We start from the raw sequence: 11,502 nt of genomic DNA on the forward strand, positions 1-11,502 counted from the left end.
AAACCTTTAATAATTGAATTATGGCAACTGCGCAGATTTAAACATTTTGCGTAGCGCTGAGGTGTTGAAATGTGCAAGTTTTATAATTTAAAAATCAACTCAAATGCTTTTGTCAGGCACTTTAAGGATCTAAGCCAATATAGAAATTTTAAAAATTGATATTTTTCTGGTTAAAATATCCTCTAATAACGTAAATAGTACATGGCGCAAAATTAACCACCCTTTCGGAAAATTTATAATTTTTGCCAATGGCGTCCAATTATATTTGACACTTGTGAAGTAGACAGCTGTAGTATAGAAACAGACAAGAAATGGAGGGCGTAAAGATCAAAATAAAAATTTCTTTCTTTCAAAATATTTTTTTTTTTTATTTATTGAGGAAGTTATTCAAAAATAAAGTTAGATGATTAATTTTGCACCAGCCTGTATAATGTAAACCTGTCTTCAAAATAATAGCAGGTTAGGTTAGGTTTACTTCAAAATAATAGCAACGAGACGAACTAACTGTTTTGGCAACTCAAAGTTCGAACCTTTGGACGAAATCCACAAAAATTTTACAAATTAAAAAAAAATAATATAAATTTTATTGAAAATTTGTAGAAAACTTCTGGGTACGCAGTTTTATAGCCCATTCAATTTTAGTGCATTAAAGTGTAAGGCTGAGAGAACTCAAAAATTGCATTGATTTTTCAAAATATTTTTTCGCCGAGGAGTCACTCCTTTCCTTACTCGAATTTTTTTATATGGAAGAAAAAGCTAATCCACTGCAGCAATAAAAAATTGTCAATAATCAACTTTATCTTGTAGTCACTTGCACTAAAATTGAATGGACTGTAGGTTAGGTTAGGTTAGGTTTGGCAGCCGCATCGCACATAGAGACAACGATGCCATTTAGACCACGAAATGGGTCCGTTGTGAACCGCGGGGGCTGAGCTACATTTCCCTCTCCATATTAAATCATCCTGAGCTTTTGACAAAGCGTAAAAGGTTGTTGATACCTAAAACGTATAGATTATCTATATTCGTTAAGAAGTAGGATTTTAAAAATCGGTTCCTACTTCTGGCTAGAGCTGGGCATGTGCAAAAAAGGTGTTGAATTGTTTCCAACTCCTCTTCATTTCTGCAGCTACAACAGAAATCATGCGTGTAAACGCCTAATCTCCTTGCATGATTTCCTATGAGACAATGTCCTGTAAGGGCCCCTACTAAGGTCCTGATTTGAAGTCTATTCAGTTTTATAATACTCTTGGACAGACGTAAATTTAGCCTTGGCCATGTTTGCCTAGCGATTTCACAGGTATTGACGCTAATCCATCTTTGATTTGCAGACCTGATTAATGCGTCCTTAATGAGAAGCTTACAAGTTGCGAGAGGTATCTCCAGAAGATTACTTATGTCTGGCAAACAGGTACCTTCTTCAATGGACTGTAAAACTGCATACCCAGACAAGTTCTAAAAAATATTAGTTAAAAAATTGAACGTTTTGATGAAATTTTGAAAAAATGTTAAAAATTTTCTATAAAGTTCGAAGCTGTACATTATATGGTTTTTGCTATATGTGAACTATACTGGTTTTTTTGCGGTGTGTTTACAATTTTGAAATTTTTGTTCAAATTTTGAAAAAAATTTAAAGTTTTTTAGAAAATTGTTCAAATTTTCAAGAAAATTTTAAACTTTTTTAGAAAATTTGAAACTTTGCGTTTTATGGTTTTTGTTGTAGTTGGAGCTATTTTTATTATATATTTTTTCTGGTGTTTCATAGTTTTGAAATTGTTGAAATTAAAAAAAAAATTGAAAGTTTTGAAAAAAATTTGAAACCTTGTCTTTTATGATTTTTGTTGTAGTTTGAACTATTTTTTCCTATTTTTATTCTAAATTTGTGTATCTTTTTGTGTTGTGTTTTCAATTTTTTAAATTTTGTTGAAAATTTGAAAATATTTTAAAATAAAGAAAAATATTGAAAGTTTGCGTTTTAGGGTTTTTATATATTTTTTTGTGGCGTATTTACAATTTTTTAAATTTTGTTGAAATATTGAAAATCATTAAAATTTTTTATAAAGTTTTTGTTTTTATGGTGTGTTTATAACTTTTAAAGTTTAAATGAAATTAAAAAAAAAAATTAAATTTTGTTTATAGCTTTGAAAGTTTTATTGAAATTTAAAAAAATGTTATGTTTGTTTTTTTTTTAAATTTGAATGGTTTTGTTTTTATGGTTTTTGTTGTAGTTTGAAATATTTCTATTTCTATTCTATATAATTTTTTGTAGTGTGTTTATAATTTTGAAAGTATTGTTAAAGTATTGAAAAAAATTTTAAATTTGTTAAAAAAATTTGAAACTTTGCGTTTTATGTTTTTTGTTGTAGTTGGAACAATATTTTTCTATTTTTATTCTAAATTTGTATTTTTGTGTTGAATCTACAATTTTTAAAATTTTGTTGAAATTTTGAAAATCCTTAAACATCTTTATAAAGTTTTTTCTGTGGTGTGTTTATAATTTTGAAAGTTTTGTTGAAATTTTGAAAAAATTAAATTTTTTGTTTAGAAAATTTGAAAATTTGCGTTATATGGTTTTTCTAAATAGTGGTGTGTTTAAACCTTTAAAAGTTTAGTTGAAATTAAAAAAACAAAAACAATTTTTTGTTTTTAATTTTGAAAGTTTTGTTGAAATTTTGAAAAAATTTTAAAATTTTTGTACAAAATTTGAAACTTTGCGTTTCACGGTTTTTCTTGTAGGGTGAACTATATTTACATTTTTTTGTGGTGTGTTTATAATTGTGCAACGGGGTGTAGGTGAGAAGAAATGATAGAGACGCGAGTTAACAATATTTAGGGGGTACGTGCATGCTTTCTAATATCAGATTGAAGAATACGCACGAAAGTGAATCGCCTAACCTAAAGTCTCCTTTGACTTCGAGCAGCTGTGAGATGCAACCCAGAATTTTGATGGATCATTTTTGATGGCTGAGTGCACAACCAAAGTTTCCACTTTAACGCCACCTTAAAGTCGTCACTTATGCAAGTTGCTATTCCCCATGTCGTCTTTAACAATTTGCCACAGCCACAGTCACGAGTTGTTCCTGAGCTAATATCTTCGCATGAATTCATAGCAACTAAGTGGGAGTACTTCAATGCCTTTGGCCTCTGCCTTCAATCTTAAGCACTAACGGAGCACGCTACTTGTGCTTGTGGACTCCTAAAGGACAACCCTTCCGTTTACATGTCAGTCATTTTCTTTATTTTGCCGCAAAAAGTACCCGACGTATTTCTCCCATCCACTCCTCCCCACCCAGGCAAAGCACGTGCAATTACTTGCCGCCTTATAGCGGCCGCAACATTGTACCACATGCAAGAGTGTGGAATGCGCGCCAACTTGCCACACAACTTTGTTGCAACACCAAGGCCCTCCATGCACTGCGATTACTCGTACATCATTGCTTCAGCTCAATGCTGCTCCTTTGCTTTATTTTGCTGGTATGTCTCGTTGTATTATTAAAGGGCTTGCCCGCATTTACTTGCTGCGCGAACGAACGTTATTGCCTGCCTTTCAATGCCACATCCAGTGGCATGCAGCGCATATACAAAATGCATTCATACTTAATATATGTATGTATGTATGTATGTACGTATGTATGTATGTATGTATGTAAGTATGGATGTATGTATGAATGGGTGTATGTATATATGGATGTATGTTCATGCAGCAAATTGTAAAGACCACGAACACTGCGCAGACACAACACCAACGGACAGACTATGCAGAACACCGCAAAGCAAATTGTTGGACAGACAGTACCAACAGACTGCAAGCAGCAGTCGTCACAAGCAGCAGCCGTGACAGCAGCGACCACATTCAGCCGCATCGGTTGGGCCACAAACGTTGGTCGCTTATGCCACTGCTTTTATTCTGGCTGCCACCGTTCTTGCTCTTATTGTTGCTAGCTGTTGCCTGCTGCCTGCTGGTGCTGTTGCTTGCTGGCTGACTAGCTGACTATAGCTGATTGGCTGGCTGGCTGCCTGCCACTGACACTGATACTGCTGATGTGTCGCAGTCGTTGTCCTCATCATTTCTGATATCCTGTTTGAATTTCTAATCGCTGAAACCTTCCACCCTATTGATGCCTGAAGGCGCTTTGTAGGGATACCACAAAATGTGGCGACGCATCTAAATCGAAGCGACTTTGTTGTTGCTTGTGTGTCAGTGTAGGGCCCGCCGAAGTCCCTAATTTAGCGCAACATGTTGTTAGCTGAAAATTTTTTCAACCCGAAAAACAAGCTCACTCACTCACTCATCGGCAAGCAGGCCGAATTGAATGGAGCAGTTAACAAGTCCGCCGAGCTACATATGCAGGCGAGTAGACAGTCAAAATCAATTCCACGAAGTAAGCAGCAAGGCGGCAAGCAGACGGTTTTATGTGAAGAAAGAGTATTGAAAGGAAGGTGCCGTGCTGGCAATGCAACTCGTGCAGAAGGGCCAATACAGGCTGTATAAGGGCTATGCCACAAGTGTCAGTGGCACTGCCTGCTGTGCTACGTTGCTGGTGTTGTCATTTTCAACATATCGCCACCTCAACCTTCGCAATTCGTGTTTGCCCTTCTTTCGAGTTTACCTGTTCTTGTTTCTAGAGTAAATTGCTGACGACTCACGGCAAATGAAAATTTATACCCAATGCATTGCTTGTAGTGGTTGGAGATTATTTTCAAAATATGTGATAATGAGAAAAAGTGTTGAAGATGATGAGGAGGAATACTTAAGCAACAATACGGCTCAGAAGGCTTTTGAAAATCCATTATTCGGACACAAGTTAGCTCAGAGAAAATAATAATTTTGGGAGACACAGATCTTTGGCGAGAAATTTTTGGTATATTAACTTCGTTTTTATTTTTTCAGACAATCGATACTATAATCTTTAGCAATATTAGTCATGAATCGAAGCTCAGTTTAATAAAAAGTAAAAGTGCGTTTGAATAGTCAATTCCCACAGCCTGCCGTTGAATAAAGTTTCTGTCCACCTGAACTTCGGCATACGCCTAAAGAAACGATTTGGAGAGAGTACCTGATCGCCATTCATTTGGGAGTGGCCTGCGCGATTATTCTGTATGCGGTCCAAGCAGCTCACAACTTCCGGGCTTAGCCCAAGTATCCTTTGGGTGGTTTCCGTACACCCATTCGAGAGTGAGCTAAAGTGAGAAGGCGAGACAACCCAGGATAGCTGGTTGTGTGCTGGGCTTGGGACCGGCCACGTAAATATCCGCCCAGTGAAAACACGAACAAAGCCTCGGATGAAAACTGCCTATATTGATGACGGCCACTGCAAACGAACTAAGGACTACGATTTTGGAATGCCCGGCCCCTTAATGGAAACACCTTCTCCTCTGCCTGGCTGGTTGATACCTCGTGAGAACAAAGGCTGACATCACTGGCAAGAAAAACATAGGGCCCTTCGACATCTACTACAGCTGTCATGTAAAGGTGCGCAAATTCGTTGTTGGATTTTTTGTGGGATAGAGAAATGGTCGGCAAGTACTGTCGTTCTGTCGGGTGGATGAGATTCTTACAATGATCCCCTTCGAAGCGAAATTTTTTGCAACAACTCGCTCATTTCTGCCCACGCCCCGACGGAGCGCTTGGAATGTTCCACTACATATAAATCGTGCTTGGCGACTTCAATACCAAGGTATGCAAGGAGGGAATTTTTGGTCCCGCAGTCGATAAATTCAGCCAGAAGATTCGACACTCGACTCTAAGAGAGCACTGCCCAAAAATCCGGCTGTAGCAACATTTCTCAAGGGACCAACATTTCTCCTTCTTTACTTAGCACCGCCGAAGAAGAAATTGGATTTCCGTTAACCCGGAAGAACAGTTGGTTTGACGAGGAATGTCATGCTGCAGCAGAAAGAAAGGATCGTGACTATAGAGCCGTGCTGCGATCGGGCACAACGGGAGCCATGTGGATTCGCTACGGGGAGCTAAGAAAGAAAGAGAGACGTATTATCAGAAAGAAAAAACGAGAGACTGAAATACGTGAGTGTGAGGAGATTGAGATGCTGGTCTCTAGGAACAACTCCCGAAAGTTTTAAAAGAAAGTATGGCGGTTTACAGAAGGTTTCAAGGCCGGGGTGTAAGAATATAGACGGCGATCTGGTGACTGACGTCCACAACGTACTTAAATTATGGAGGGAGCACTTATCGGACTTATTAACTAGTTACAGCTGCGCATGCCATAGAGAATGTGAAGTTCACGTCACCCCAATCGTTGATGACGGGGCTGTGGTTCCTCTCCCCGACCATGACGAGGTGAGAATAGCGATAACGCAGTTAAAAAACACCAAATGAAAATCCTCTGCGTAAAGTCACGTCACAAAAAAATTTATTCTAAAAATATATATCGCCCTAAAATTGGGAAAAATATTGCAGAGCCCCCCTTTGTTAAAAAAATGCTGAAACAAACCATAAATTGAAAGAGAAGTTAGAATTTTAATTGCCAGGATACGAGTATATCAATACTTTTACTCATTCGAGCCCGATTTTCTCCATATTAGTAACTCTCAGCTGCATTAATCTGCAAAACGTGCGTTGGGTGCAAATAAGTGCAAACTCATTTCTTACTTCGTTCGAAGGCATTCCCTTTTTTTGCTCACTTTTCCCTATACATACCTACATATGAAGGTGTGTGCAGTGAATATTAAGGGTCTGTGTTGCATTTACCACGGCATAACATAATCGCCGACTGCCACTGCCATCAATGTTGCGTGCCACTTGTTGCCGCATGCTGTGGGCCTGGTAGAAATTGTTCCGTTAAAATCTGTGCTCACCGATGATGTCATCGCAACACTTTTAATCGCCGCTAAATCGTCCACGGCCACAGCAGCAGCATTGTTGCATGCGACATGCCGCTGTGAGAAGTGCCACTGTGTCACTGTGATGCAACGCGCTGATGTTGCGCACACATTGTACAGCCGTCGAATGTTGCATGCAACATTTTCATAACATGCCGTGTAATAGGCGCGCCTAGAGTGCCAAGAGTTGGCCTTCGCTGTGTTCTTTGCGAAAGAATTAGAAATAAATATGTAACTCTTTATGGGTGGTGGTAGTTGGGCACCAAGAAGCGCAGTAAGAATAAATATTTACATGCAACACTTTGTTGCAAAAAATCATTAGAAAGCTAAGCTGTTAGATGTTGAGCACTTGTTTAGTGCGAGTGTGTGCGTTTACGTGTATGTTGTGCACAATTTGTGGCAGCCACAATGCTTTATTTGCGGCAAGTCTACAGTGGTGAGGTGTTGTGAAGGGTTCGCCATGAATTGGTGGCAGAAATTCCGCTGGTTAAATGGTTGTGCATGTATTAGTTTGTTTATGGTTTGTTGTGCACTCTGTGCTTGTATGTGTGAATTAGTTTAATGTTGATGTTTTTCACCTTTTGAAATTTAAAAATACGAAATTATCCATCTGCTTAAACCTTCCGATGCCAATTTTCTTTTTTTTTTGAATTCACTTGAAATTTGTTTCTTTTGTGGCATTTCTAATCATTGTAAGGGGTGGTTAAATTTCAAGGGCCGATATTGAATGCGAACAACACCTAAACGTCAAGTTTTTTTCTGCATTTCATTTGACATTTTTCTTAATTTGAACCATAGAAAGATACATAAGCGGGCAATGCGTTAAAGTTATTCAGGCTTATTATGAAAACGGGCGTTCAAATCAAAATGCATATCGCGCACTTCATCTTCAGTGACGAGGCACATTTTCCCCTCAGTGGATTCGTCAATAAGCGGAATTGCCGCATTTGGGCGAACGACAATCCAAGAGTGATTGCCGAAAAACCAATGCACCCACAATGAGTGACTGTTTGGTGCGGTTCATGGGCCGACAGCATCATTGGGCCGTATTTTTTTCAAAATGAGGCCGGTCAGGCAGTAACTGTGAATAGTGTTCGCTATCGTGAGAAGATAATGAACCTTTTATGGCTCAAATTGGAAGATATGGATGTGGACGACATGTGGTTTCAACAGGACGGTGCCACTTGTCACACAGCTAACGAAACAATGGGTTAGGTTAGGTTAGGTTGATATGGTTGCCCAGGGAATGGGCACACTTGGACGAAGAAGAATTCGTCCTTTGTGATGCCATTGTGGAGGGGTGAAGCGGGAGAGAAAGACCGATGGGATACAGGGAGAGGGCGGGGAGAGGTGGTGCTGGGATAGTTGGGGAGCGTGCGGATTACGAACGATGACTATGTTTGCGTCAACCGTTTTATGCTGCTGATGAAATTCATCAGATTTTTAATGTCAGCGCCAGCTATATCAGCAGGCGTGACAAAGAAGTAGGAGCCAAGATGCCTAGATCTTAGCCCCGCCAGAGCAGGGCAGCTAAGGAGAAGGTGCTGAGATGATTCCACCTCATCCTCCATACATCCAGCGCAAAAAGGACTCGAGGTGATTTCAAGTCTCACAGCATGCATTCCTCGCGCATTGTGTCCTGTGAGAAAAACGAAACAATGGGTCTTTTGCGCGAAAAATTTGATGGCCGAATAATCTCACGTCGCGGCGATGTCAATTGGCCACCAAGATGATGTGATTTGACACCGTTTTACTTCTTTCTTTGGGGTTATTTGAAATAAAAGGTGTACGTCGATAAGTCAGCAACAATTCAAGAGCTAAAGGATGAGATAGTTCGGCACATTAACGGCATAGAACCTCAAAAATGTCTCAGCGTCATCGAAAATTTGGACCATACGTAATTGAGCCATGCCAGTATTATCATAATAAAGAGAAATGACAATAATTAAAAGAAAAAATCTATTTTATTCAAAATCAACACCGGCCCTTAAAACTTAACCACCCTTTATATTTATTTGTTTGAAGAGTCTGGATAAAATTTCAAATCGCCACGCCCACGTATTTTATATAGATTTTCTAAAATTTGCTCCAAAAATACTTCTTTAGCTGGAATTTTCACTTTATTGTTTGCTGAAAACCATTTTATTACAAATTTATAATTTTTTCTCATAATTATTGACAAAAAATGTGTATTTGAAAATGTGTGGCTAAATTCTGGAAAAATTTTACACCAAGACTGTTGCAGCCTATTAAAAATAACTTTGCTACTAGATCCACAAATGAGTTATGATTGGATCACAGACACTTCATAACGGTTCATCAAACAAAAATCAGAAGCACGTGATTTTTTAAGAGCTATAGGAAAGTTTTTCAAAACACACATAAAATTAGAAAAATGCATGACATTTTTATTTAAATCGATAGTACAGTCCATATAATTTAATATTTGAAGATTATTTCATGCAAATGTTGACCGCGACTGCGCTTCAAATGGTCCATCCGCTTAGTCCAATTTTGGCATACTCTTTCCAATGTTTCGGCCGGTATCTCACATATAAATGCTTTAAAGTTGTCTTCCAATGCGTTAATTTAAGCAGGTTTTTCTGAATAGACATGAGCTTAACATAGCCCCACAAAAAATAATCTACAGGCGTTATATCGCACGATCTAGGTGGCCAATTGGCAGCTCCCGAACGTGAAAAAAATGTTCACCGAACTCGCCTCCCAACAAGTCCATTGTTACGCGTGCTGTGTGGCATGTGGCGCCGTCTTGCTAAAACCACATGTCATGCAAGTCAAGCTCTTGCATTTTGGGCAAAAAAAAGTTGGATATCATTTCACGGTAGCGCTTACCATTCACAGTTACGTTACGATTCGCAGCATCTTTGAAGAAGTTCGGTCTACTGATACCTCCAGCTCATAAACCGCACCAAACTGTGACCTTTTCTGGATACAATTGCTCTTGCAATTCTCCTGGCTGATCTTCACTCCAAAATCGACAATTCTGCTTATTTACGTAACCCATTGATCCAAAAATGAGCTTCGTCGCTGAACACAATTTTTCGATAAAAAAGTGGATCTTCGGCCAACTTTCCATGAGCCCATTCACCAAAAATTCTGCGTTGTGGGAGGTCGTTCGGCTTCAATTCTTGCACCAGCTGTATTTTGAAAGGCTTCACACCTTTCGCAAAATTTTCCACGTTGTTCAGTAACAGAGGCCCATCTGCTGCGAACGGCGACGAATCGATAACTGATCGTCATCATTCAAAACTGGCTGATACAGCTGCGATATTTTCTTGAGTTCGCACTCTACGTAAGCGTGTTGGTGATGGTGGTTTGATGTCCCATAATGTAAATTTTGTTCTAAATTTAGTCACAATAGCTCGAATAGCCGCTTGAGTGGGTCGATTAAACTGACCATAAAATGGAAGAAGCGCGCGATAAACTTTCTTAACAGAACACGCATTTTTATAATAAAATTCAATGATTTGCAATCATTGTTCGTTTGTAAGACGATTCATGGTTAAATTATACACCAAACTGAAGAACGCTTTTACCAGAACGCTGTCTAAACTCTTACTTCTTTGGATGTCTTGCGAACCAAGAATCGCCACCCATAATATTATATAATATTTCATGATTTATTAGAGAGGCGAACTGGTTTCTCTACTTCGGGAGTTAGAGAAGGAAATTTGAGTTGAAATTACTGGCATCATAATGGACCCCCAGACCAAAGTGGACCACTCTGCACCTTTATGAAGAGTGCAGAGCACCATAACCTAACATAGCCTACATCAGTAATAGTTTGCCGTACAATTCGCTTCTACTTTTGGTAAGAAAGTGCCAGCTTGAGCCATCTTTTTTCGTTGCTTATCCAAATTCAATCGTGGTTGCACTTCGAAGCCTGACTAGTTTCGAAATAGTCGCTCAAAATCGGCCCTCCTTTTGATAAGGAAATGCCATCTTGAGCCATTTTTTTCATCTCGCTGCCGGACTAGTTTCGTTATGGTCGCCTAAAATTGGTTGTTGTGCCAGAAAAGATCAGCTTCTTGTTCGTGCACATCAAAAATGAAATGCGAGATAAACGTTTTTCGATGCCTGATGAAGCAGTTAAAGCATTTAAATCACATCGTTTGGAGTTACTTTAATCGACGAGCCTTGCTTGAAGATTTTGTTCAAATGCCTGTAAAAATGTATTGATCTGCAGTGGCCATATTTTGAAAAGCAATGACGAAAATATTCGATTATATGTTAAAAACTAGTTCTAGTTATTTGCTTACCTGGCTATCTCGAAACTTAATGGGGTAGTCTAGTGAAGAGGCATGAATTTCACCCGGTTTTTGAAGCGCTGTACAAAGGAAACTATTTTGTACCAAACATGTTTTTATCCTTTGTTTATTGATTAGTATTTATTACATTAAAAACTAACTAAAAAAAAAAATTTTAATTGACAAAATTATGCGCAGTCAAAGTAGAGGGTCCAAAAAAAAGAGAGTATCCTAGCGTGCATGATTCCAACCCTCCTGGCGATCTGAAAAATAAAAACCAAACGGATTCTTAGTTATTATAAATGCCACCATCGAATGAGCCTTGGACAAGTTAAAAAAAAATTAAATTCATAATATGGCGGCTGTGTGAAAATTTTTTTTTTTTTGCATATTTTTT

Source organism: Anastrepha ludens, chromosome 5 (genome assembly GCF_028408465.1).
Source record: "Anastrepha ludens isolate Willacy chromosome 5, idAnaLude1.1, whole genome shotgun sequence".
Classification (NCBI taxonomy): domain Eukaryota; kingdom Metazoa; phylum Arthropoda; class Insecta; order Diptera; family Tephritidae; genus Anastrepha; species Anastrepha ludens.